The sequence below is a fragment of the Rana temporaria genome, chromosome 6, assembly GCF_905171775.1.
Source record: "Rana temporaria chromosome 6, aRanTem1.1, whole genome shotgun sequence".
Lineage (NCBI taxonomy): Eukaryota > Metazoa > Chordata > Amphibia > Anura > Ranidae > Rana > Rana temporaria.
The window spans coordinates 39,862,236-39,887,737 of record NC_053494.1 but is presented as its reverse complement, the minus strand read 5'-3'; the positions used below and the strand labels follow the sequence as shown (position 1 = coordinate 39,887,737).

Below are 25,502 nucleotides of genomic sequence, written 5' to 3'. Positions count from 1 at the left end.
AGGAGACATCGTTTGGGCTCTGTAACTTGGCTTCTATCCATCGGTGGATTATGGTATGACATAGTGTAGTGATCCTGGCCTAAATGTGCCAGCATTTTCCAAATCAATGTCTTTTTTTTCCTTCTACCAAACTCATGTGGTACGGGCACATGATAAATCGTGCCTGGCTTTCAAGTGTAGCCACCCTGTACTTTAATGGGTGCATGACTTTATCTTTATGGCCCGGCGAGAGCTCCCCCCCCCCCCCCCGGTCAAGGAGGCTGCACTTTTGCGTAGAACAGCCCAGTGGATGGCTGCTGGAGGGGAAACAGTTGCTGTCCTCATGGAGTCTAGGCCCTTCGTTTGCCTGATGGATGTCTGCTGGAGGATGACTGGATGCTCTTGGGTAATCCTGGAACTACTTTGGAGTATTGGAGTCTGGAAGTCTGGTTGCCATTGGAGACCTAACCTAAGCCTCCCATCCTGTGAGCCAGAACAATAAACTTCTCAAGAAAAGGGAGTTACCGCTCCAGGTGTGTATGCAAGAACACACCTTAGAACAATCAATGACTTCTAAGGTGATCAAGAGTGCTTAGTCATGGCTAAGCACTGATCTATAGTGTGAAAAGCATAGGCTGCCACCCCCATTTTTCTCAAGCCCTTTAAAGTAAGGCAAAGCCTAAATATATTTGTGTTCTTTTTTTGCTGGGCTAAATTTATTTATCTTTGAAAAGAATCACACATAATTTTCCCATGGGCAATTCTTTGTGAGATACTTTACTTTTTAAATTGGTCAAATACTAATAAGCTGGAATATGATATTGGGATAGACTAATGTTATCAAGATTATAGCAGACTTTCAGGTCACTCATGAAGGTATATTCAATTTTCAGGCAGTCTTACATAGATTTTGCGTTGGATTGTTATGAACGTGATAAATTACAAGGGACGTTCAGGTCAAACTAGGACTTTTTAATTTATATAATAAAAAAAAAACAAATTTAAAGAGTATAAACTGCATTTATTTTTCAACATACTCCCTGGTACATTTATACACTTATCTCAGCGTTTAAAGCGTAAGTCCACATTTGTTGAGAAAAAAACATTCCCTTCTGGGAGATCTATTGAACATTGCAGAGATTTTAACAAACTTTGTTGCAGATTCCTTTCTTTTGTTATTCTAAAAAAAATCCCTGTTTGTTCCTCTGTGCCCCTGTGAGTCTAAAGGGAGTGGTTTCATAATTATCAATCAGCTGTGCACCTGCAGGACACTAATGAGGAAAATTGCAGGGTCATCATCCCTTCCAGAAATCTTAGTGCAGACTTCTGGGAAAATCAGTGAGCCAATCACACAAGCAAGAAATTATTTTTCTGGGGGGGCATTCAGTACACATTCTGTGTACATAACTCCTCCAGATAGCCATATTGCATTGTATTTTCAGAAAATTACAGCACTGCAGATTGAAAAGGAAAGGTAATTTTTAATATTCAATTACAATATGCCTTGTGTCGCAATTGTATACACTATTTTCTTTATTTGATATTTTATTCCCCCCCCACAAAAATTAAGTTACCCTTTTAACCACCTCCCTACTGTAGGACGCCATATGACGTCTTGTACTTTAGGGTGGGGGGGGGGGGTGTCTGAATGATGCCTGCAGCTACAGGCATCATTCAGATATCCTTCTTTTCAGGCGGCGATTCTGCGCACCATAAGAATGATCATAGCGGCAGTTCCAGTTGATCGTTCTTATAGGCGGCGGGAGGAGACACCTCCCCCCCCTCCCACCGCCATCCAGTGCTTCTCCGGGCTCTCCCTTGCCATCGGAGGCCCAGAGAACAAATCAGCCGCTGCCAGATGAGGAGGATAGAGATTTTTATGACCGTTGGAGGCCCAGGCGCAACATTATGACATCACGGCCGAGTACCCGGAAGTAAACAAAGCTGCAATCGCGGCTGAAAGCATGAGATCGGTGATTTTTTTTTTCACGATCTAATGCTTTCCAGCCTGGAGGAGAGATGTGGTGTCTTATTGACCCCACATCTCTCCATAAAGAGGACCTGTCACACACTATTCCTATTAAAAGGGATGTTTACATTCCTTGTAATAGGATTAAAAGTGATTAAAAATAAATAAATAAATTAAAACGCCCCTGTACATAGTAGCTTGCGCTTGGAAGCGAACGTGCACATAAGTCCCAATATGTAAACGCTGTTCCAACCACACAAGTGAGGTTTAGAGCGAGAGCAATACATCAAGCACTAGACCTCCTCTGTAACTCTAAACTGGTAAACTGTAAAAAAAATTAAAGCGTTGCCTATGGAGATTTTTAAGTAGAAGTTTGGCACCATTCCATGAGTGTGCGCAATTTTTTAAAGCATGACAAGTTGGGTATCTATTTACTCGGCGTAACATCATCTTTCACATTATACAAAAAATTGGGCTAACTTTACTGCTCTGTTACTTTTTAATTCATGAAACCGTTTTATTCCAAAAAAAGGCGTTTGCCAAGTGATCCAGCTTTACTGCCAGAAAAGTCTGTACCTAAGCTTGCTTGTGAGTAGGTCTATTGCTTTTTATTTCACTTTTAATAAAGCTTTTACATTTGGTAATGCACTAGGTTGGTGCGCCCTCCTTTTCTTTTTCTTGGTAGCTATACGAACACCCATTATTCTGAGGCGGGCTGCAAGACTCCAGACTTTGCTTCTAACTAAAGATTGGACTAGGTAACCCGTGTCTAGCGAAACACCGGAGCTCATGAGATTTTTTGTTCTGTATTCACCAGCTAAGGCAGTGTAAGAGCATTGGCAAGGTGAGCTTTAGTTGTTTGAGAAGGCCCTTTACACAGACGCTTTGCTTTTAATTGGCAAAGTGACAGTGTCTCTTTAATAAATTCTATGATTAATACAAAAATTATGCTAATATGGTTCCTACATGAGCAAGGCACTAATTTACTTTTACTACAGTGGTAGGCCTGTGCACCAGGGGGTGAGTGGAAAGTCATTATCCCTGCATAAGCCATACTGCCCAACATTCCCATTTAGCTTCACTTTCCTGCAATGTAAGTCATTTGCATGGGGAGAAAATTCTGATGTGAACATGTGCTGAGCAAGACTACGCATGCTCAGAAACGGAAGAACACATACAAAACTATTCAACACATTATGTCACTTCTGAAGTTAACTTCTGTCGTATGAGAATTTTCGTATGGTCAGTAACCTCTTCAATTTTGATGTGGTATTAACGGATTTTCATCCGAAAATTTGGTTGTGTGTACAAGGCTTTAGACATGCTGTCAGTTGATTCAGAGTTGTAACTCAAAAGACACTCTGTAGTATTCCCCGGCAGCTACATATAAGGTTATATAGGGAATTTGCGGGTGGATGAGCTGGGCCAGCACAGATAGTACAGTGTAATTAAACAAATCTCAGAGGAGGAGAGGACCATGGCATGCAAGGAAGGAAGGACGTGCTAGGAAATTAACTCTTCTTGAAGTAGTCAAATTTTCTAGCAAGTTCAAAGGCACATTGTAGATGATATCATTTATATAGAAAGAAAAGGAAGAATTTAAAATACTTAAATATATTTATGCTTTAACCTGCAATGTTTCAAATTGGTGTCAGGTTCTCTTTATTGTTTAGTTAGACTTCACATCAACCTTAATGGTTGCATTCCGCACATCCTGATTTCATTAATTCTGATTCTCCATTGCTGGCATTTCCTCGAAAACAGAAAATTCTGAATATGTAATTACACTTCTTTTTTTTTTTTTGTGATTTGCATGGTCTTTGCATTACGTTGACTAGTCGCCGGCTGTCAGCAGTTTGGAGACTGGGGAGAATTTCCAATTTTAAATTTCAAAAACAAGCGCAGGGTAATTACAGCAATTATAACCCTATCATAATGCTTAGGTAAAAAGGAGCCCTGCTTGTGAGACCTGCCAGCTTTTACTGACAGGCAGAGCGAACTGACAGCACACAGCCAGGGACTGCCACCCAGCACGCAGAATAACAGTGGCCGGCCTTTTATGGCAATGAAGTAATCCAATTCTCTTAAGAATGCATTACGACTAATTAAATGCTATTAAATATTTTTTTCCTTGATATAGTTTAGTGATGCATGTCAGTGGGAAGCACAATGAGGTAGACTGAGTTTATTAAATATGCAAATCTATTTGTGCTGTAGTTTGTAGAGAATGAAGAAACAAAACAAGTGGCTGCAGGCAGTCAAACCTCAATAATCACAAAGTCCTTATCCGTGATAAATATAATTTTTTTTGAGAACGAAACAAATATGGAAAAAAAAATCAATCAGGCTGTTATAGTGGCTTATTCTTCCACTTTAATGCATTTTTATTTGCATTATGGTTGCATCAAATTCAGAGTCGGCATCCAGAGCAATTAAAAAAAAAATCACATCATAAAATGATAAAATATATATTTTCTGAAAGCAGAGGCCCTATAAAGTAGAATGGTGGCAGTTGGAATTAGTTTTATGTCGCAACTATATTGCACTAAAGTACACTAAAATACATTACTATTGAATGATGACCTTAAAATCCTTGCTCTTACTCTGATGTTTGTGGTGATACCTAACGTGTGACACAAAGGTTGTTTACATACTGTACCTGTCGCCGAGAATGTGTTTCCAGCGTGACGGCATCGCGCTGATTCTCAGCGACATGGTGCCGACATCTCGCACTCGCTGGAATAGGAAAAACACATTCCAGCGAGCCATTCCAGAGGATCCAACTTGGATTCCCGCCAATTCTAGCCACAGGGTTTGGTATGAATCATGAGGGGGAACTCCACGCCAAATTTTAAATAAAAAATGCCATGGGTTCCCCCCCAGGGGCATACCAGGCCCTTAGGACTGGTATGGATTGTAAGGAGAACCCCTACGCCGAAAAAACGGCGTGGGTGTTCCCCCACAATCCATACCAGACATGTGTTTCCTGTGAATGCATTTGCAATGTTTATAACACTTTTTTTTTTTTTTTTTTTTTTTTTTTGGGTTTTCATCAAAATCTTATGTTTTCCAATGATTACCATTCATATACGTGCGACTTAAAATTTGCAGTTACTTCAAAGTAGTTCATGCCCTACTTTGGTCCACCTTTTATGCAACTTGAGGACCATGGACTTTAATGACCCTCAAAAGTTGCATTGAAGTCATACCTGAATGTTTTACATGCAACAGTGGGCCAACAGTAGGTCCGATTTTGGGGGACAACAAGTCACACTTATCCAAAGTTGCGTCCCAAATTCCCGTAACTTTGGGGTCGTACAAGCGTAAATGGAAATTTAACTTCCATTTCATCCAGGATTTTCACAGCTCAAATGCTTAGAGCTGAGCACTACAGTATCTATTGATTGCAGAACAGATCAATAAATACATTTTTCCAAATCTGTCACAATCCTTAGAGCATTTTTCATGCTCCCGGGCCCCCTAGAGGAGTTGATAAAGCTGGAGAACCACGGCAGGTGGGTGCAGCACAGAACCTTCACAGTTTTCTGGTACAATATTTTTCATTAAAGTATATATAAAAAAGAGGAAAAACAAACAACAAATTCCCACGCAGGGGATATGGACATAAAACATAAGTATACATAAAAGCACATAGTAGAAAACATACTATTAAAGGAACTAATTACAAATTGCCACCATCTCCCCAGCCGGGGCCGGGGGGCAGTGCGATATGCCTGAGCCAAAAGGCCCAGGGGCCAAGGCAGGTAAAAGGGGAAGGGGGCGGATTTATCCGCAAAACGGGGAGAAAAAAAATAAGTAATTAAATAAATAAACAAATAAAAAAAAAAATATATATATATATATATATATATATATATATATATATATATATATATATACCTGCACAACAAAGGAAGAAAGAAGGGAAGAATAGAGCAGAACAGGGAGCAAAAGCTCAGAAACACAGAGAGAAAGAAAGAACCCTCAGGCTGGAAGTAAGGACAAATTAAATTTAGAGCCTCAGACTAGACGGGTGCAAACTAGGGAGTGTATGGGACCACCACGGGGCCCATACCTTAAGTAATTTAGCATGAGAGTCATGGAGGATGCTAGACATCTTTTCATGGATCATAAGAGTCGTCAGGGTATTCTTGACCTCTGGGAATGGAACAGAAGGAACCTTCACAGTCTTCGTGTGAACAGAGTAAAAGTGCTTGTCAACTGTTAAATCCTCGCTATTACAGTAAAATATAATGTAAATCCCCTATCAAATCATTCTCTACAGCGATTACCTTTTGTACCACCACCCCCTCCTTTTCGAATGTAAGCTCTATGAGCAGTGCCCTCCTTTACCTTCTGTATTGTACTGTATTTGCTGCCCCCCTCTACATTGTAAAGCACTTGCGTAAACTGTTGGTGCTATGTAAATCATGTATAATAATAATAAAGTAGAATGTAAAAGGCATGTGTTTCTGTAATTTAATTGGGTCACGCCACTTGGTGCTTCCGTGACTCGCCTGATTGGTCTTCCCAGACACAAGCAGTGCAGAGGGAGGGGGTCTAAGATCCCCCACTGACAGCTGGCAGAAGAGGAGAGCAGCGGGGATCAGCTTGGCGCTTCCATGGCCCGTCTGATCGCTCTTACCTGTTCTGAGCTTTGCAGAGGGTGGGGGGGCGAAATCCCCCTCAGGCAGCTGGGAGAAGAGGAGGAGAGCAGCGGGAGGTCAGCTGAGTGCAGAGTGGTGCTATAAGAAGGTATTTTACTCAACTATATTACAGAAACACACACCTTTTACATATAATACTGTAATGGAGGGGATTCTAACAACCACTTTAAACTAGGGCTTATTTTAGGTGTATGGCTTATATTGCAGCCCTCCTGAAAAATCAAGGTAGGTCTTATTTTCAGGGTAGGTCTTACTTTTGGGAAAACACTGTAGTTAGGAGCTGGTTGAACATACTGTAATATTAATAAGCTTACATCTGCTGCATTTGTTATTTTGTTAAAAACCCCATGACCTCCAGGACGTTTATAATTGGTCTAGGGGTGGCAGGTGGATTGCATGTAATGTTAAAACTTTGTTTAGTTACCGTAAGTTACAGTAATCAAGGGTTAAAACTCCTTTGCTTTCTGACCCAGAGAAGCTGCAATGAGTTGGAGAAATCTTTACAAGTGAGGAAAATGTCTCCCTTAGAAGGTGTTGTATATGTTCCTGTAATGTTAAAATTATTATTATTATTATTATTATTATTATTATTATTATTATTATTTTGTGTAGCCCTGGTGCACTCCCTCAGGCACAGTTGCTGGACTTGCCTGTGAGAGTTTGCTTAGCCTCCAGCAGAGCTGTTTTGATCATTTGTCCCCCTCTTCCCTGCCGTGATCACGTGGAGTGGCTTCAGAGGACACATGCACTTTGACAGGACCATGGCTGGATTAGAGCCAGCCCACTGCCCAGTATACAGGACACTGTGATTGCCTGTATTGCAGCCTGCAAAATGAAGAGCCCTCCTATGGAGTAAAGAAGAACTTCTGGAAGACTATTTTGGGGATGTAGCTCCAGGAGACATTCTCTGACAAGTGGAGAACTGTATGGGACTACAAGTCCTGGGAGGACAGTGTGCTGGAGAGAAAAGGAAACGAACAGGACTCATGGCTGTCTCAAGAGGGCAGTGAGAAGTGACTGTTGGAGTGTGCCGTTGAGTCAGAGAATACTCTGCCATTGCCAGAGCTTGCCACAGTATTGGAGTGGAACTGTATTGCCACATTTACTTCAAGTCCACAGCAATCAAAGAGGTCCAGCAAATTAAAGGGGAGGGGTGTCACTGGTTTTGTGAGGGATCACCGCTACACTGTCCAGAGTCTCTGTCAATCCCACAGGTTCTGGACACAAGCAAGGCAGAGGAGGAGGCTTCATAACAGACCGCATAAAGGTCAGAGGCTGCTGGGCACAACCTCCTTACCCAAGTTTGGGTTCTGTCCCTTTAACCACTTCCCTACCGCTGGACGTCATATGACGTCCTGGACTTTAGGGGGGGATATCTGAATGATGCCTGCAGCTACAGGCACCATTCATATATCATTCTTTGCAGCTGGTGATTCTGTGCACCATAATAATGATCATAGCGGCCGCTCCCGCTGCCATCCGTGGCTTCTCTGGGCTCTCCCATGCCATTGGGGGCCCAGAGAACGAATCGGCCAGTGCCGGATGACGACGATAGTTCCCAAGTTGGGGACAGAACCTAACTTGGGTCTTAGTTTGGGGACTTAAACCCTTTTACATGGGTAACATATACCTGAGTGCTCCAAGGCAGGACCCTGTGCCCCAACATTGTGTGCCAAACTGGCCAGTAGAGACACTCAAGGGCATTTATGCTTCTAATACCACCTTTAGTTAGCCGACAGTATCATCATCTGGAATCAAGGGATCCATACATCAGTGTCTCCATTGGGTGTAAGTGCCACATTTGTATTTCCTGTTTTCATTTAAAGGCTTCTAAAGAAAAAATAATGAATGCACATGTTTTTGCTGGTAAAAAATGTGCATTTATTTCAGTTTTTTTATAAGGAGCCTGCAGAGCATTACGCCTGTGATCTACCAATGCCAGGACCCTGCAGACTCTCAGGATAGAGTACCTATGATACGGCAGGCAATTACCTGAGAGCAGGAACAATCGATGAACTACAAGAGCACTCGCTAGCACCCCCGCAGTTCATTGAGAACTACAAGCTGTCAGCTGTAATGTCTGACGATACCTGTAGTCTATTCATTCACAGGAATGACATCAATGAATGACGTGACATGCAAGCAAACCCCGAATGACTGTGCTGTTTTCAAATTGTGACAGCGGGGGGGGGGGGGGGGGGTCGTGTCACAGGGAGGGGGAATTGGTGAGAGAAGGTGCAGATGGTGGAACATGTTACATGGTGATGGTCCTACAGTACCAGCAAGTTGTATGCACAGGTACTTCCTTCTCTAGGGTGAGAACACTTAATAAATTAAACTGACTGTCAGCTAAGGGTCACTTGTGCTATGGCCACATACAAACTAAACAAATTAGCTGCAGTCAGTTTGTGTGTGGCTAGAACGCCACAAAAATGCTGACCTAGGAGGCAGACTGTCTACATCCAAGGCTCCACAGTGCCTTGAAAAATTATTCATGCCCTTAAAATTTTCCACATTTTGTCATGTTACAACCAAAATTGTAAATGTATTTTATGTGATGGACCAACACAAAGTGACGCATAAATGAAAAATGTTTTTCAATTTTTTTTTTTACAAATAAATATGTGAAAAGTGTGGCGTGCATTTGTATTCAGCCCCCTGGAGTCAATACTTTGTAGAACCCCCCATTTCGCTACAATTACAGTTGGAAGTCTTTTTGGGGATGTCTCTACCAGCTTTGCACATCTAGAGTGAAATTTTTGCACGTTCTTCTTTGTAAAACTGCTCAAGCTCTGTCAGATTGGATGGAGAGCGTCTGTGAACAGCAATTTTAAAGTCTTGTCACAGATTCTCATGTGGATTTAGGTTTGGACTTTGACTGGGCCATTGTAACACATGAATATGTTTTGATCTAAACCAGGAATCCTCAAACTACGGCCCTCCAGCAGAACTACACATCCCATGAGGCATTGTAGCGCACTGACATTCACAGACATGACTAGGCATCATGGGAATTGTAGCTCTGGCTGTATGTTTAGGGTCGTTGCTTGGATGTGAACCTCCACCGCAGTCTCAAGTGATTTGCAGACTCTAACAGGTTTTCTTCTAAGATTACCCTGTATTTAGCTCCACCCATTCCCATCAACTCTGACCAGCATCCCCACAACATGATGCCACCACGATGTTTCACTGGGGGGATAGTGTGTTCAGAGTGATGTGCAGTGTTAGCTCTCAGCCACATGTAGCATTTTGCTTTTAGGCCAAAAATTTAAATTGTGGTCTCATTTGACCAGAGCACCTTTTTCCACGTGTTTTCCGTGTACCCCACATGGCTTCTGGCAAACTGCATATGGGAGTTCTTATGGCTTTCTTTCAACAATGGCTTTCTTGACACTCTTCCATAAAGGCCAGATTTGTAGAGTGCACGACTAATAGTTGCCCTGTGGACAGATTCTCCCACCTGAGCTGTGGATCTCTGCAGCTCCTCCAGAGTTACCATGGGCCTCTTGGCTGCTTCTCTGATTAATGCTCTCCTTGCCAGGCCTGTCGGTTTAGGTGGACGGCTGTGCCTTGGCCTTCATGATGCTGTTTGTTCAATAAGGTTTTCTAACAAACCTCAGAGGGCTTCACAGAACATCTGTATTTATACTGATATTAAATTACACACTTATTTCCTCCAAGAATAAGTACCCCCCAGAGCAGATTTGAGTATGTCACAAGCAGCGGGCAAGAAAGAAACCCACTGTGTTTAGAAAAATTATGCTTCCTCCTCTTCTAAAGCATAATTAAAAAACAAGAACCACCGTTATAAACTGTTAATTACGGTTTACTGCAGCAGTAATCCCCTCAAATCAGTCATTAGCGGCAATTTTGTGCATCAAATAGTTTAATGAGTCGGCATGCCTAACGATTGTTTACCCGAAAAGCTAATCCTCTCAATATCACCTTGCAGCCGCTAACTAGCCAGTGGCACGTATAATTATCCAGTGATAAGCATGGCCGTATTTATGGCAACTGAAATGCATTCGGCGAGAAAACACCACGGGCCCTGCATTCAAGTGTAAAGCGCAGAAGAAGGCAGTTTGTCAGCATTAGCGAGGACACAGACAAGCTTATGTTTATCAGCATCAAGTTAAAATACTTCTGACATTTAAATCGAGTCATTGTTATCCAAACGAGTTCCCTCACCCCCGTCTTATCGCCCCATCTCTCTTCTCAGGCTTTCCTTCAATTGTTTTATTTCCATTCACTCTGGCAGCATGAAACGGAGGGGATTTGACAAAGCAGAACTGCAGGTTTATTAAATCAACCCAAAAGAGAGATGTTATCTGGGGAACTTTTATCAGCCTTTCCAGCTACAACACTTCCGTCATGTTTTTTTTTTTTTCCATCTTCTTTAAAAAAAAGAAAGAAAAGAAATTGGAAGATTAACAACGTTAGAGGAGCTGACGCGTTTTAGGGCCTGCCAGTCAAAGTCATCTGTGTCCTGTGCAAGATCGGGGAGATTCATGAAGATGGATGAAGAAGGTGGAAGAAATGTCCAGGACAAATCGAAGAGGACATGCTCTGGAACAAGAGGCACAGGGAAATTTTACAAAGGTGTGCTGGTAATAGTTTTTATTTGATCAGGATATGTCCTGTATAAATGCTAGGAAACCTTAGATACCACTGGATTTTCTTAATGAACACTGAAAAGTATTGAAAGTAATGCTCAATGCATACCAAAGCTCCCTTTCCTAAACGGTGGACTGAATGGTTAAGTATACGCATATGCTTAGAGAGGTATTTGCTTACTCTATATGACCAAGGGTCTACAACACCCCTCCAAATAATTGAGCTCAGTTGTATTCAGTGAAGGGTACAGTTAAAGCGGGGGTTCACCCAAAAATAAACTTTATTACATTAGCTACATCCCTCCAGCATACTGCTAACATCTGCAGTATGCTGTTTTTTTTTGTTTTTTTTTGTACTTATCGTTATACGAGCCCTTGTTGTCCAGCTCCGAGCGAGAGATTACTTCCGGGTATAGGCGTTCCTAAGCGAAGAGGAGTTGATTGACGGCTGCTAAAGCGCATCACGCCTTCTGGAAATACCCGAAGTCACACTCGGTGTTTACGGCGCCTGCGCAGTCAGCTCTACACGGCAGGCCCAGGCGCCGTAAACGCCAGAGTGTGACTCTTCGCTTAGAAACGCCCATTCCCCGCAGGATTCCCCGCTCTGAGCCGGATAACAAGGGCTCATATAACGATAAGTACAAGAAAAAAAAAACAGCAGATGTTAGCAGTATGCTACAGCTAATGTCAAAAAGTGGATTTTTGGGTGAACCTCCGCTCTAATGCTACAGAATTTATTAGAAAGAAGTGGAAATTACGTAAAAATTGACTTCTGTCCTCGAAAGTACCATTCCTGAATCAATCGAAAGCACCCACCAACTATAGAGGGACTTTGAGTATATACAATGTTAGGTTGTAATTTTGGGTTATAACTTTCCTCCTGGGTACACTCAAAGTACCTTTTATTGTTGGTGGGTGCTTTTGACCTAATGCTACAGCATACAAGGACATTTTAGACAAGTATGTGCTTCCAACCTTGTCACAATAGTTTGGGGAAGACCCTTCTACGTTTCAGCATGGCTATGCAGGAAGGCTAGGTTCATAAAGACATGGTTTGTGTTTGGTGTGGGGGAATTCAAGTGACAAATTCCCGACCTCGACCATATTAACCACTAGCCGACCAGCCGCCGCAGTTATGCGGCGGCAGGTCGGCTCGGCTGCGCAAGATCATGTAGCTATACGTCATTTTGCATTGCAGCCAATAGGAGCACGTGCGCCCCCTGCTGCCGACGCGTGTGCCCGGAGGTCGCGATCACCCGCAATCGCTTGTTAGAGTGAGAACCGGGAGCTGTGTGTGTAAACACACAGCTCCCGGTCCTGTCGGGGAGAAATGATTAATCGCATGTTCATACAATGTATGAACAGCGATCTGTAATTTCCCCTAGTCAGTCCCACCCCCCTTCAGTTAGAACAAACCTAGGGAACATAATTAACCCATTCCTCGCCCCCTAGTGTTAACCCCTTCCCTGCCAGTTGCATTTTTACAGTAATCAATGCATTTTTATAGCACTGATCGCTATAAAAATGCCAATGGTCCCAAAAATGTGTCAAAAGTGTCCACCATAAGGTCGCAATACCGATAAAAATCGCTGATCGCCGCCATTACATTATATCCCCTATTTTGTAGACGCTATCATTTTTCCGCAAACCAGTCAATAATTGCGATATTTTTCGTAAAAAAAAAAAAAAAATGTAGAAGAATACGTATCGACCTAAACTGAGGGAAAAAAAAGTATTTTTTATATATTTTTGGGGGATATTTATTACAGCAAAAAGTTAAAAATATTAATTTGTTTTCAAAATTGTCGCTCTATTTTTGTTTATAGCGCAAAAAATAAAAACCTAAGAGGTGATCGAATACCACCAAAAGAAAGCTCTATTTGTGGGAAAAAAAGGACGCCAATTTTGTTTGGGAGCCACGTCGAACAACCGCGCAATTGTCAGTTAAAGCGACGCAGTGCCGAATCGCAAAAAGTGGGCCGGTCATTGACCAGCAAAATGGCCCGGGGCTGAAGTGGTTAAACGCCTATTTTGGCTGCATAATTACAAATTTCCAGACATGCTTCGAAATCTTGTGGAGAGAAAAAGGGAGGCTGCACAAAGAGGGGAGCTAGCTTCAAATTATTACCCATGGTTTGCTTTGCTATGTTTAACTCAAGCTCCTATAGGTGTGATGTGCCAGTTCTCCTTGTCTAACATCAGTAGATCAGCCAAATGGGTGAAAAAAATTTCCAAAGACACACTCCAGAATCTTGTGGAAAGCCATACTAAAAGAGTGAGGGCTGTGTAGCTGAAAAGTTGGTGGGGGGCATATTATTGATCATGATCTTGGAATAAGCTGTTGAGCAAGTTTATAATGGTGTGGTGGTACAGTACAGTGTCAAAAAACCTTTTGCCATATAATGTAGCTGTGGGTTTAAGAGAAATCCTATGCATTAAGGTGAAAAAACTTCTGTCAGTGACCGGTCCTTAGCTGCCCCCCCCCTGTTTTACTCACCACCTGAGCCCTGGAATTTACCTTGGCGGAGACACGCTCTTCCTCTGCCCGGGGTTCTCGGCTCCTGATTGGATAGATTGATAGCAGCGCAGCCATTGGCTCTCCCGCTGCTGTCAATCAAATCCAATGACAAGGGGGGTGGGGCCGAGTCCTACATTCGGCATCTATGGACGCTGAATGCTAGACTCGGGAGCACGCCCACAAGGTTACCCCCAGGAGAGTGCTTCTCCTAGGAGGTTATACGATGCGTGGAGGAGCTGCGAGAGCCACTGAGGGACCACAGAAGTCAAGGATCGGGGCCACTCTGTGCAAAACTAACTGCACAGTGGAGGTAAGTATGAAATGTTTGTTTTTAAAAAAAAAAAAAAAAAAAAAAAAAAAAAGGAGGCTTACAATCACTTTAAAGTATCTGAACAGCTTTGACACTGCAGCAGATACGAATCAAAAGTGATAGATCCTATATGAATGTCATCAGGTCTATATTTTGGAGTGTTGAGGGTGCTCCCAAACCAAAAGACCCCTAGGTAGCGCTTCAGGTGAAGTGCAAGGGCTATAAGAAAATCATGCCAAACTGATTAAAGCGGGGGTTCACCCTAAAAAAAAAATTCTAACATTACATTGAGCTCAGTTCCGACATTGACAGTATGCTGATCTTCTTCTTCCTTTTTTTTTCTTTTTGTACATACAGTTATATCTTTATTCCCCCCGGCTTCCGGGTAGTGAATCCCGCAGGAGTGGGCGTTCCTATGCACAGGCTAAGTGATTGACGTATAACAAAAGCTTCCCCTCGGCGCATACGGCCGCGCCACGAGTTGCCGAAAGAAGCCGAACGTCGGTGCGCAGGCGCCGTATAGCGCCGTATAGAGCCGACTCGTAGTCCGACTTCTTTCGGCAACTCGTGACGCGGTCGTATGCGCCGGGGTGAAGCTTTTGTCATACGTCAATTGCTTAGCTTGTGCATAGGAACGCCCACTACCCGGAAGTCGGGGGGAAAATAAAGCTATAACGGTATGTACGGCAAAAAAAATAAAAAGATCAGCATACTGTCAATGTCGGAAGTGAGCTCAATGTAATGTTAGAATTTTTTTTTAGGGTGAACCTCCGCTTTAAATAAATGCATTTGAACAGAAATAGCCACAATAAATAAACCTTGCATGTTTCTTGCAGATGTTTCAGATTAAATTCACTTGGAGTTTTGAATCGCTGGCTTGGTGCCCTAATCCTTGTCTAACTAAGGTGTTGACACTTTGGCAGATGTTCCTCTAAATGGAGCTAGTAGAGAAGTTTTGACATATGTGGGAGATTTAAAACTTGAGCACTGGTTGCGCTGTATCATTATATGCAATTTAAAATGAAAACTTCCAATGCTAACCATAGTAGATATCCAAAATGTGAATCCATATTTTAAGAGACCATGTCACAACCAGGTCCAGATTTACCAAAGCCCACTCTGTAAATAAAGAGCAATGTATACTTGTACCTTTCTGGTGGTCTGTCTCTTCAAACTGCCACTTTGTTGATCCCCAGCCAGTCCAGGAAGTATAAACTGTTGAGGGGAACCCCAGTGTGTTTTGGGGTAGCAGAAATTTAACACAGCTGGATGTGTCAGAATCCTGCAGCAATTAGAGATCAGCAAGGTGTTGGAGTTGAAGATATATGGGCCACTGGAAAATAAGTGTGCAGAATCTTCTTCTTTTACAGCCTGGGCTTTACTATCTTGGTCCCTGTGGTAATTGCATCGATGCCTGCCATAATGTTCTTCCCTACTCAGGTCACATCTAATTCCTTTTCTTCATAGTGAAGGAAATAACTGGCCCCAGCTAGCTTAATGATTTTCTAGCAATGTGAATACTCTGAATTATAATGTTCTGATGGCTGTACAAGCCTGGTATTGCCCTCCAGCAAAGCCCTACAGAAGGATCGTGGCACATTAGCACCATATTTACCTAATGGAATGCACTCAGAGGTGCCAGTATAAGTTATTTACAATATTTTTTTTTTTTTTAAGATCATAGTTAATGCTTATTTATTCATTTATTGCCACTGGGCATTTGTTGCTATATACAGCTAAAAAATATATTACTGCCATTTTTTATTTTCCCTAATACAGTCTGGTGGAATAAGCGGGTATTTATAACACAGAATCCAAGCTGCTCAGAGGCAAAGACAAAGACTTGATGAGTTTTGTCAAGATAGGGGCTAAGACTGCTGACTTTGTTCTGAAAATGCTAGTACCCTGGCTGTGTCTTTCCTTATATATTTTTTAGTATGGAGAGGGTTTTGTCCCACATTTCCAGACCCTTTTTTGTTTCACTTTATCATGAAGTCTAAGGTTTGAAACGTGTTAAAAAGATTTTATTAGGGCAGATTAAAGAGTGAAAAAAAAAAGGTAACAAAAGTATCTGAATCATTCTTTTTAAACCCTTTGTGCTTTCTAAACCTTAGGCCCCTTACAGGTCGGGGGGACTTTGGGTGCTATCAATCAAAAAAAAAAAGCGGTGCTTGTGCAAAGGCACAGCTGATTGTATTAAAGTCAATAAAAGGCGGAGCCAGGCTGCCTGTGACAAGTACAAGAGAGTTGAAAGAGAGCCTAATCTCCGCCTACGGCCAAAACACCCTGAATACGCCTGTTCTCGGTCTGTACACGGAAGCTAAGCATGGTCGCCTGGGGTAGTACTTGGATGGGAAACCGCCACGGCTGTTGACCTCCTGGGAATCCACCAGGTGCTGTAGGCTTTTGCTTTTCTTCCAGCAGGGGTCACTCTGCTCCATGGCTCTTTTTACATTCATTTTTACCCAACCACCCCCCCCCCGACCTGTAAGGGGCCCGGTGGTCCCCAGGGGCCCGGAAGGCATCCCCCATTTATTAAATTTTTTTTGTCCGTCAGCACCCAAAGCCCCCCCTGACCTGTGTATTTATATATAAAGGTTGAAAAATTTGTTCCCCCCTCAACTTATGGAGAGAACATTTTTGCACTTTTTTTTTTTTTAAGCTGTCATTGCAGGCGATATCTACTAAACTATTACTAGTTCTCACCCATGCGATCCGATTCCTGTCCAAATCCACAGTTCGCACTGCAATCTGTGAACTGATCTGGGGGTGTCATTAACATTAAATTGACACCCACAGCGGTTCGCAAAGGGCAGTGTGAACTGCCTGCGGGAGAGATGCGATGCGGGAACCGGCGCTGGAATCGTGCTGGTTACTGCGTTGCTACAGTATGAACCTAGGCTTAAAGGATACACTGTAAGTTTACCTTCAAAAACATGTTACACATGCCACTCATTTTTAGGGTGGAACATGTAACATGTCGCCACTGCAGCTGCCGCCCAATTTCCCCTCTTAATGTTGACAGCAGAACAGGGAGAAGTTCTCATACTAGCTGTCAGTTTTTTTTGTTGTAATGGTTTTTATTGAAAATTCAAACAATTACAATATAGACAATACATTGAAAAGGACATAGAATTACGGACGCAGCCGTATGACTGAGCAGAAATATACAGTATTAGATAGGCATAACAACATTAAAGCATCAATGTAACTTACAGGTTGAGTAAGTCATGTATATAAAATCATCGAAAAGCAAATCTTTTCAGATAAACAATAAATGAAATATTGAGGAATAAACAGTCTGGACCCATGATATGTTCATGAATCCAGACTGCAAATCAATCCAGGATAATGAAATAATCAAGTAAATAATAATATTTTGAATACAAATGAGGGAAAATAAATGGGAAAGGGAGGAAAAGAAGGGATCTGCCATATTTCCAATGTATCAAGAGAATCAAAGAAAGAGGACGTCAATTTCCAGAAATGATAATTTTGTATCGATCAGTTGAAATAAAATTTAGCCAATCAGACCAGATATCTGTGAACCTTTTTTGAGTATCTTTCGCTTGATGAATCAACTTCTCCATTTCCATGTTCCTCTGGGTGCGGTTAAACCAGTCAATTATGGACGGGGGATGAGTGGATTTCAATTTAGTTGGAATACACATCCTGGCCGCATTGATTAGATGCATTGCTAAGGATCTGTAGTAGCCTCCAGGTAATGAGGGAGAATAGTGGAGTAAAAATTGAGCAGGTGTGAAGTCCAAATTAAAAGGGGTTATTTGGGAGATATGTTTATGGACTTCTTTCCAATATGGTTGGATATCGTTGCAAGACCACCAAATGTGAAGAAAGGAACCTATCTCACAATTGCATCTCCAACAGGTTTTAGATATTGAGGCATTAATCCGATGCAATTTAAGGGGGGTCATATACCACCTGGAAAGAATCTTATAAGCATTTTCTTGTGTTTGAACATGAATCGATCCTTTGTGAATACATTTATATATACTCCTCCATTCCGAGTCTGATAAATCAAGCGAAGGGTCTCTTTCCCATAGTTGATTAGCCCAATTAATCGTAGGTGTCGTGAGTGGAAAACAACAGAGAATATGTAGAAGAGACTAGATGTTTAAGAGGTCCACTATTGCCACACCATTTTTCAAAGTCAGTTTTTTCTCTTGACCAATTTGGTCTGGGGTTCGGTTTCATGAAAAAATTCCTAAGTTGTACGTAGGTCCAAAAAGGGAATGATTCCACGTTCAATTTGTCGGCCAAATCAGATTGGGATATCAATTTGTCACCCAAGAAGAACTGTCCAGCCCTTACAGTTGAGTGAGGCCATCCGTCAGACAGAAAATCTACATGCATTCCTGGTGTAAAACCAGGATTACGTTTAATTGGGGTCATTGGACCATTTGGAGAGGATATTTTGTGTTTGTTGCAAGCTCGTCAAAATGTAAGAATAGTCGGATGGATCAAGGGGTGTCTTTTACACCATCATGAGGTCTAATCCAAGGGAGTTGAGAAAGTGGTACTGGCGAGAACAAGTGTTCTAATTTAACCCAATCTTTGTATTCATAGTGAATATTCCAATCGATAATTCTGGTCAGACAGCAAGCTTGATGGTATTTATACATGTCAGGTAGACCTATTCCACCTGATGGTTTTGGGGTAGTAAGTCTATCATAACTTAATCTTGGGCAGAGTTTATTCCAGACAAAAACCGTGCACATTTTTTTGAATGAAGAAAAGAAGGCCTGGGGAACCGCAATAGGGACAGTTTGCAAGATATATTGGATTCTCGGAAGAATGTTCATTTTAACGATCGCAGCTCTGCCGAACCATGAAAAAAATCCAGAAGACCATTTTAATAAATCAGATCGTATTTTTTGTAATAGGGGGGTATAATTCAGGGAGTAAAAGTCAGTCAGACAAATTGGGAGTAGTTTTTTACATCGGCTCTGTGTGTGAATGAATTACAAGTCCTGATATCCTTTGCAGATGTCGGCTTATAGTTCTCAATGAACTACCAGGATGTTGTGGAGTGCCATGGTAGTTCATTAATTCTTCCTGGTCAGTGTATCTGGTTGCCTGTATGGGATGTACGGACACACAGCACACTAACAGACCTGCATGGCATCAGTGATCTACTGTTCAATGGTGCAATGGTTTAGGCTCGATTCACCTCATGTTGCTTTTGAGCATTTCTGCAGTGCTTTTTGCATTTTTTTTTTTACAGTGATTTTAACGCGACTTGTGTTTTTATGCATTTTGTTTTGGAAATGTTTTTGTCGGGCAGATTTAAAAAAACGCAAATCACAGCAAAGAAAAATGTCTGTAACTGATTATAATTGATTATAAAGTGTGAGGTGGAGTTTGGCTTCAATTTGTTAGTACATCTAACCTCCCCCCAGACTGACCATGCTGGTGTCCAAAGGTGTCTCTCTTGTTCCTTCATCCAGAGTGGGGACAACGCAGGAGGTGTGTTACTGGTCAGGCCATCGGGTGATTTGGGTCATGTTCAGCAGGTGATACTGCCTGCCAAGTGCAATGGGGGGGATAATTCTTGCCACTGTCACAAAGCGAAGCATTTTCATGGCTGTGGCATATATACACCCCCATCCACTGTCTTTGCAGCTTAGAGAGGGAGCAGTTGGTGGGTTAAAAAAAAAAAGGTTCATCCATATATTTTTATTGTCCCCAACTGCAAGTGTAAACGAGCCCTTATGCAGTTGAGATGTGGCTGAGGGGCTGTAACTACAGGCAGTTGATCTGTGTTTTTACCACCCCCACACATGCCACAATGCTTTGCTTCATGGGCATGGTAAACATTTTACCACAGGTTCCATTTGGTGGGCAGTATCATGGCTAGACATGATCCGTTGATGTCACAGCAACCACTTTTAATGCACTCCGTAGTGGAGCAGTGCTGCAGTCTTTCAAGGATTAGAACTGGCACCCCCAAGTTGAAACGTCACCTCTTAGCTGCCTGTCAAATGCCACTGAAAAGTGATCCACTGCGGATTGCTTCTCAGAGAAACAGGAATGACAGCCGCAAGTGTTAACACATCCTATATGTTGTTTTTAGTAAACATAATATACATTCACATAATTTCCTGCTTTCAAAGAGCTTACAGCTTAAGTTCCATGTCTTGCACGCATGCAGCACTATCCTCTTAAGAGCCGCTGATTAGGATGGATGGGTCCTCTGTTCTTTGCTGAGCCTTTTTCCAAAAAGCCTCAGCCCCTCCAACACACTAGGTTGAGTGTACAAACATATAATATCACAGGAAATCGCTGAAGGTAATACTTATGACCCAGTAGTAGCGCTATATCAAATAAAACAGACCCCAAACCAGGTAGTAAAGGCAAACGTAATATATTGTCACACAATATGGTTGGTAACTAGGCAAGCATAAAATGGATTAGCAATGGCAATAACACAATTTAGCATGCAAAAATGTTTAACAGTAAGGACTAGGCATAAGATGACATTTTGGCATCCATATCAGCATAAACAATATCAAGGCCACCTCAGATGCAGCAGTGAGCAGTAGTAACGTTTAATCTACCGAGCTCTGGAACTATACTTCCAAAGCGTGTTTATGGCGGTGATGCTAGTCCTAGACCAACTGGGCATGTACTGTCCCGAATTAAAGGAGGATGGTAGCGGAGGGGGCAGGGGAACAAAGGGGGCTTGCAGAATAATTATTATAAGAGAGGAAGTCTTTTGACCTGTTCTTCTGCTATCGTTGGGGTCCTTTAAGAGCATTGGTGCACTTGGCAACAGTCCCAGTTAAACCTGCATGCGGTATAGGTATGATATAGCCTTGGCACAGGTGCAAGGTAGATGTGGTTTAGATGCAGTAAAGGTTCGCTAGAATGTGGTCTAGGTTTGGAATAAGTGCAGTATGGATTGGGTACAATTGGTGTCCTGCTGTGAGTGGTTCACTCCCTGCTAGCAGTTTTAGCAATGGGTGAATAACCCTCCCACCAGTCCATGGGATGCTTTGGTGACCTCTTACTGTAGAAAGGGATTGCCACATCATCCCTTTAAAACCGAACACATAGGAATTACACAGGTTCTGAGGACAATGTAATGCAGATAATGCACTCTGAGTTTAATTGCCACCTTAATCACACAGAATATCACCTCTGAGCTGCCTCTGTAAATGTGTTTGGTTTTAAATGGATGAGGTGGAAACCCTACTGTAGAAAGGGGGGGCACCCTCGGTTTCCTCCCTGAAAACATCCAGTGATAAGCAGAAGGTGATTGCACACTCCAGCCTCCCTGTGGCAGCGGCGCAGGTGCTGTGATGTGGGCGGGGGCCTCACTGCCCTCCAGTAACTCCCAGTCTCAGGCTTGGATCTTCACTGGTATTGTCTCCAGCTGGCAGGCGATTATTCATACAGAGGGTGCTCTCTCTCTCTCTCTCAATACCCTAATGCCAAGAGAAAGAACTTTCTCTGGCAGTTAAAGCTCTCCACTCCTACTGCACAGTGCCTATTGGGATTTGTATTATAACAATTACAATATAGCCATTATACTTGTATGGCTGCCGTCTGAAACTACAGCTTCTATGATTCTCAGCCCTCTACATAGAAGTCTATTGGCTTGCTTGGCTTTAGCTCTCACCCTGCTGGCCGGAGGAGGATGGTGCAGCATAACATTGGTATCTCAGTAGAGGGAGAGAAGAATAAAGGGCAATGTCTTTTTCTCCATATTGCTATAGCCCAGCAATTGGCTACATACACACAGCCAAATCTACCAAAATGTCTAGTGTGGGAAGAAAGCAGAATATCTGGAGAAAAACCACAGCACAGGGAGAGCTTGCAAACACCATGTTGCTAGTGTCCTGGCCAAGATTCAAACTGAAGATCCCAGTGCTGCAAGGCAGAAGTGCTAATCAATGTTTCCTATAGATATCGGGCAGTTGGCTGATTGAATAACGATGGAACGTCAATGGACACCTTCAGAATGTCCTGTCTTGGTGAGTAGGAACAGAAGTGCCAGAATATCCAAAATAATTAATGTTGTTCCCTAAGATAATGTAGAGGTGTTACACACATTCGGGTTGTTTGTTGTCTTGGCTGAGTGTGCGTGTTATTGCTGGGAAGATGGAGGCTTCTGCTAGGAGAGGTAGAGCTGCTACCAGCCACCTCTGCAACTAGCACATCAAAAGGGACACACAAATTCTCCTGAAATGTTGTCCAGGAATGTTGGACACCACTTCCAGACATGACACATCAAGCAATTATTATCTTAATTTTAAGGGCACTATCCACCTGATTTAAAATTACAGCTACCGTGCTTGCCTGAAATTAGACTGGGTCTTATATTAATTTTGGCAAAAAAAATGCATTAGTGCTTGTTTTCAGGGGATGTCTTATGTGTCCTCTGTCTTCACTCCTCTCCCTCCCTGTCGGCTCAGGAGTCCGCATCTCTGTAATAACCAAAAAAACCCTAGTTAAAGTCCTTGTAAAATCATTTAATCCACTCTGTAAATGAATTAAAATGTCCAGTCTGTGTCTTTTATGTAACATTATAGAAAATACCTTATTTAAAGAGCCCCCGGGCGCTCACGTGACCTGTCAGAGCTCTTATCTGCTCTGAGCACTGCTGAGGGAGGTGCCAAGATCCCCTGCTACGTGCACTGCAGAAGGAGGGGCTGCTGATGTCAGCTGGGAGGAGAGGAGGAGAGCTCAGAGGAGTGACATTAGCACCCAGCAGCGCTGTAAATAAGGTATTTTCTGCAATAATGTTACATAAAGACACACACTGCACATTATATAATCCTTTTTATAGCGTGGATTACATACTTTTACAAGGACTTTACCTAGGGTTTATTTAGGGGGTAGGGCTTATATTTCAGCCATCCAAGAAAATCTAGATGGGTCTTATTTGCAAGGAAACATGGTAGTAAGAAGTGGGTAATGTACAGTATATAATATAACAAAGGAGTTCATGTACAGCTACCTTTTGCAACTGTTTATTTTTAACACATATGAACTGAATGTTTGCTGTTAAAGTGTATGTAAACTCTAACTATATACTAGTCTCATTTGCTCCTTTTGGTCTGTCAAATATACCATTGAAAGTGTTTTATTATATCTGTTCAACACGTGGATAATAGCTGTTCATCTAGCTAGAAATCTTGTGCGCTGATCAAAGTTAATGTTGTTCCCTGCAATCCCCATGAACACTTACCACTGTTATGGAAAAGAGGAGGATTTGTTATGTAGTCCTAACCCATTCCCTGTACTAGGGTGACAACACAGCTCAGTATGGTGGTCACCTTGGCATAGGAAGCGTGTTAATAGCAGGATTACCAGGTGTAAAAAAATTGAAAAAACAAAACAAATGCAGCCACCACATCTAAGGACCAGTAGACTGCAATACTAACAATATTTTTGTTCTTGGGTTTAGATACAATTTAGATACACGTTAAATTAAGTTCTACTTTAATTAAATATTAAATCCTATTGACAAGGATACAGATGGCTTATCCAATACTTTCACTAAGTAACAGAGAACTCGCACTTCTCACCGATGGCAATTTATTTCTAGATTGCGATCCTGAAAAGCATAAGGAATGACCTTACTCAACTTTACCCGATGTCCTCTCTGCAGCACTGAGCTGCATAACAATCTGCAGAAGCCTAACAATTTAGGATTTCAATTCCCGTGGCTCAATGAAGCCATGTCCTTATTTTCCACCATGTTGATAATGTTTTGTGTGCCCAGCATGCTGATACTTGCTCTTCCTTCACTGTCCTTCTAAGTCATAGGTCTGAAAAAAAGTTCAAAGTTACCTTGAAGGGGGCAGGAGAGAAACCTAAAGGGAAGCTCTGAATGCAAACATTGTTTATCTAAAAATATGTCAGTGTGAGGAAAGAGAAGATAGTGTTTACCAAGGTCAAGAAATATAGACGTGTCAAGGTGCCGAGACACTACAAGTCCCGGTGTGATTTGCCGCTTGAGTGAAGGCAAGGAGATTTAAAGTGTATGGAAACCCTAACAATTTACTTCTCCTATTTTTAAACCATAACTCCATCTCTCCTTTCATCTTAAATAGTTAATTTGAGCCAAGCGAGCATACACTTTATGCATTGCTGACAACGGCTGCATCACATAAGAAAGGAATTCGTCCATTTTGGCCAAACAATTAGAAATTAAAAGAAATATGGGCTTGGGCTTTAAATATACCATTGATGGTGTGTTTGCATTAATCTTTAAACTAAATACAAGTTCATCATTCCAGTAATCTAGTGAGTTTGTCATTTCATGCACTGCACTGAAATTTCAAGTAGTTGTCTCAGTCCTGCCCATGTCACCTCTTTGAACTAGACCCCCTTCATTATGGAGAGAAGAGGGGAATGTGCTATATAGTCCTAACACACTTCCTACCCTAGGGTGACAACACTGTACTTCCATAAACACAATACAGTGACTGAGTGTTGTCACCCCAGAACTAGACGTGTGTTACTGGCAGAATCACCTGGTGAAAATAAAGGGGAAAAAGTCTGAACATGGAAAACGAATACAGAAAGTGTGGCGCTAAATGAAAATGGTCCTATATTGGAGCATACAACAATGACTAATGTTTAACCACTTGAGACCCGTGCTATTGACAAAAGACGTCAACAGCGCGGCTCTCAAGTGCCAAGTGGACGTCTTTGGACGTCTTTTAACCACTTAAGCCCCGGACCAATACGCTGTCTAAAGACCCAAGGTGTTTTTACAATTTGTCACTGCGCTGCTTTAACTGGTAATTGCGCGGTCATGCAATGTTGTACCGAAACGAAATTTGCGTCCTTTTCTTCCCACAAATAGAGCTTTCTTTTGATGGTATTTGATTGCCTATGCGATTTTTATTTTTTGCGATATAAACGGAAAAAGACCGAAAATTTTGAAAACAAAAGATTTTTCTTATAACAAAAAGTAAAAAATATCGAATAAACTAAATTTTAGTCAAACATTTAGGCCAAAATGTATTCAGCCACATGTCTTTTGTAAAAAAAATCGCAATAAGCGTATATTTATTGGTTTTCGCAAAAATTATAGCATCTACAAACTAGGGTACATTTTCTGGAATTTACACAACTTTTATTTTATGACTGCCTCATTTCTTGAGGTGCTAAAATGGCAAGGCAGTACAAAACCCCCCCAAATGACCCCATTTTGGAAAGTAGACACCCCAGGGAAACTGCTGAGAGGCATGTTGAGTCCATTGAATATTTTTTTTTTTTTGTCCCAAGTGATTGAATAATGACAAAAAAATAAAAATAAAAAAAAAATTACAAAAAGTTGTCACTAAATGATATATTGCTCACACATGCCATGGTTATATGTGGAATTGCACCCCAAAATACATTCTGCTGCTTCTTCTGAGTACGGGGATACCACATGTGTGGGACTTTTTGGGAGCCTAGCCACGTA

The 25,502-nt window shown here is 42.0% G+C and overlaps 1 long non-coding RNA gene across 1 annotated transcript in view; it reads left to right on the top strand.

Annotated features, from left to right (window-relative positions):
- LOC120943409 overlaps positions 1–25,502 on the top strand; it is an 84,409-nt gene that overhangs the window by 29,257 nt on the left and 29,650 nt on the right. The window contains exon 2 of the long non-coding RNA XR_005750285.1: positions 21,986–22,053. This is a non-coding gene — a long non-coding RNA (uncharacterized LOC120943409). The remainder of the gene's footprint in view (positions 1–21,985; positions 22,054–25,502) is intronic.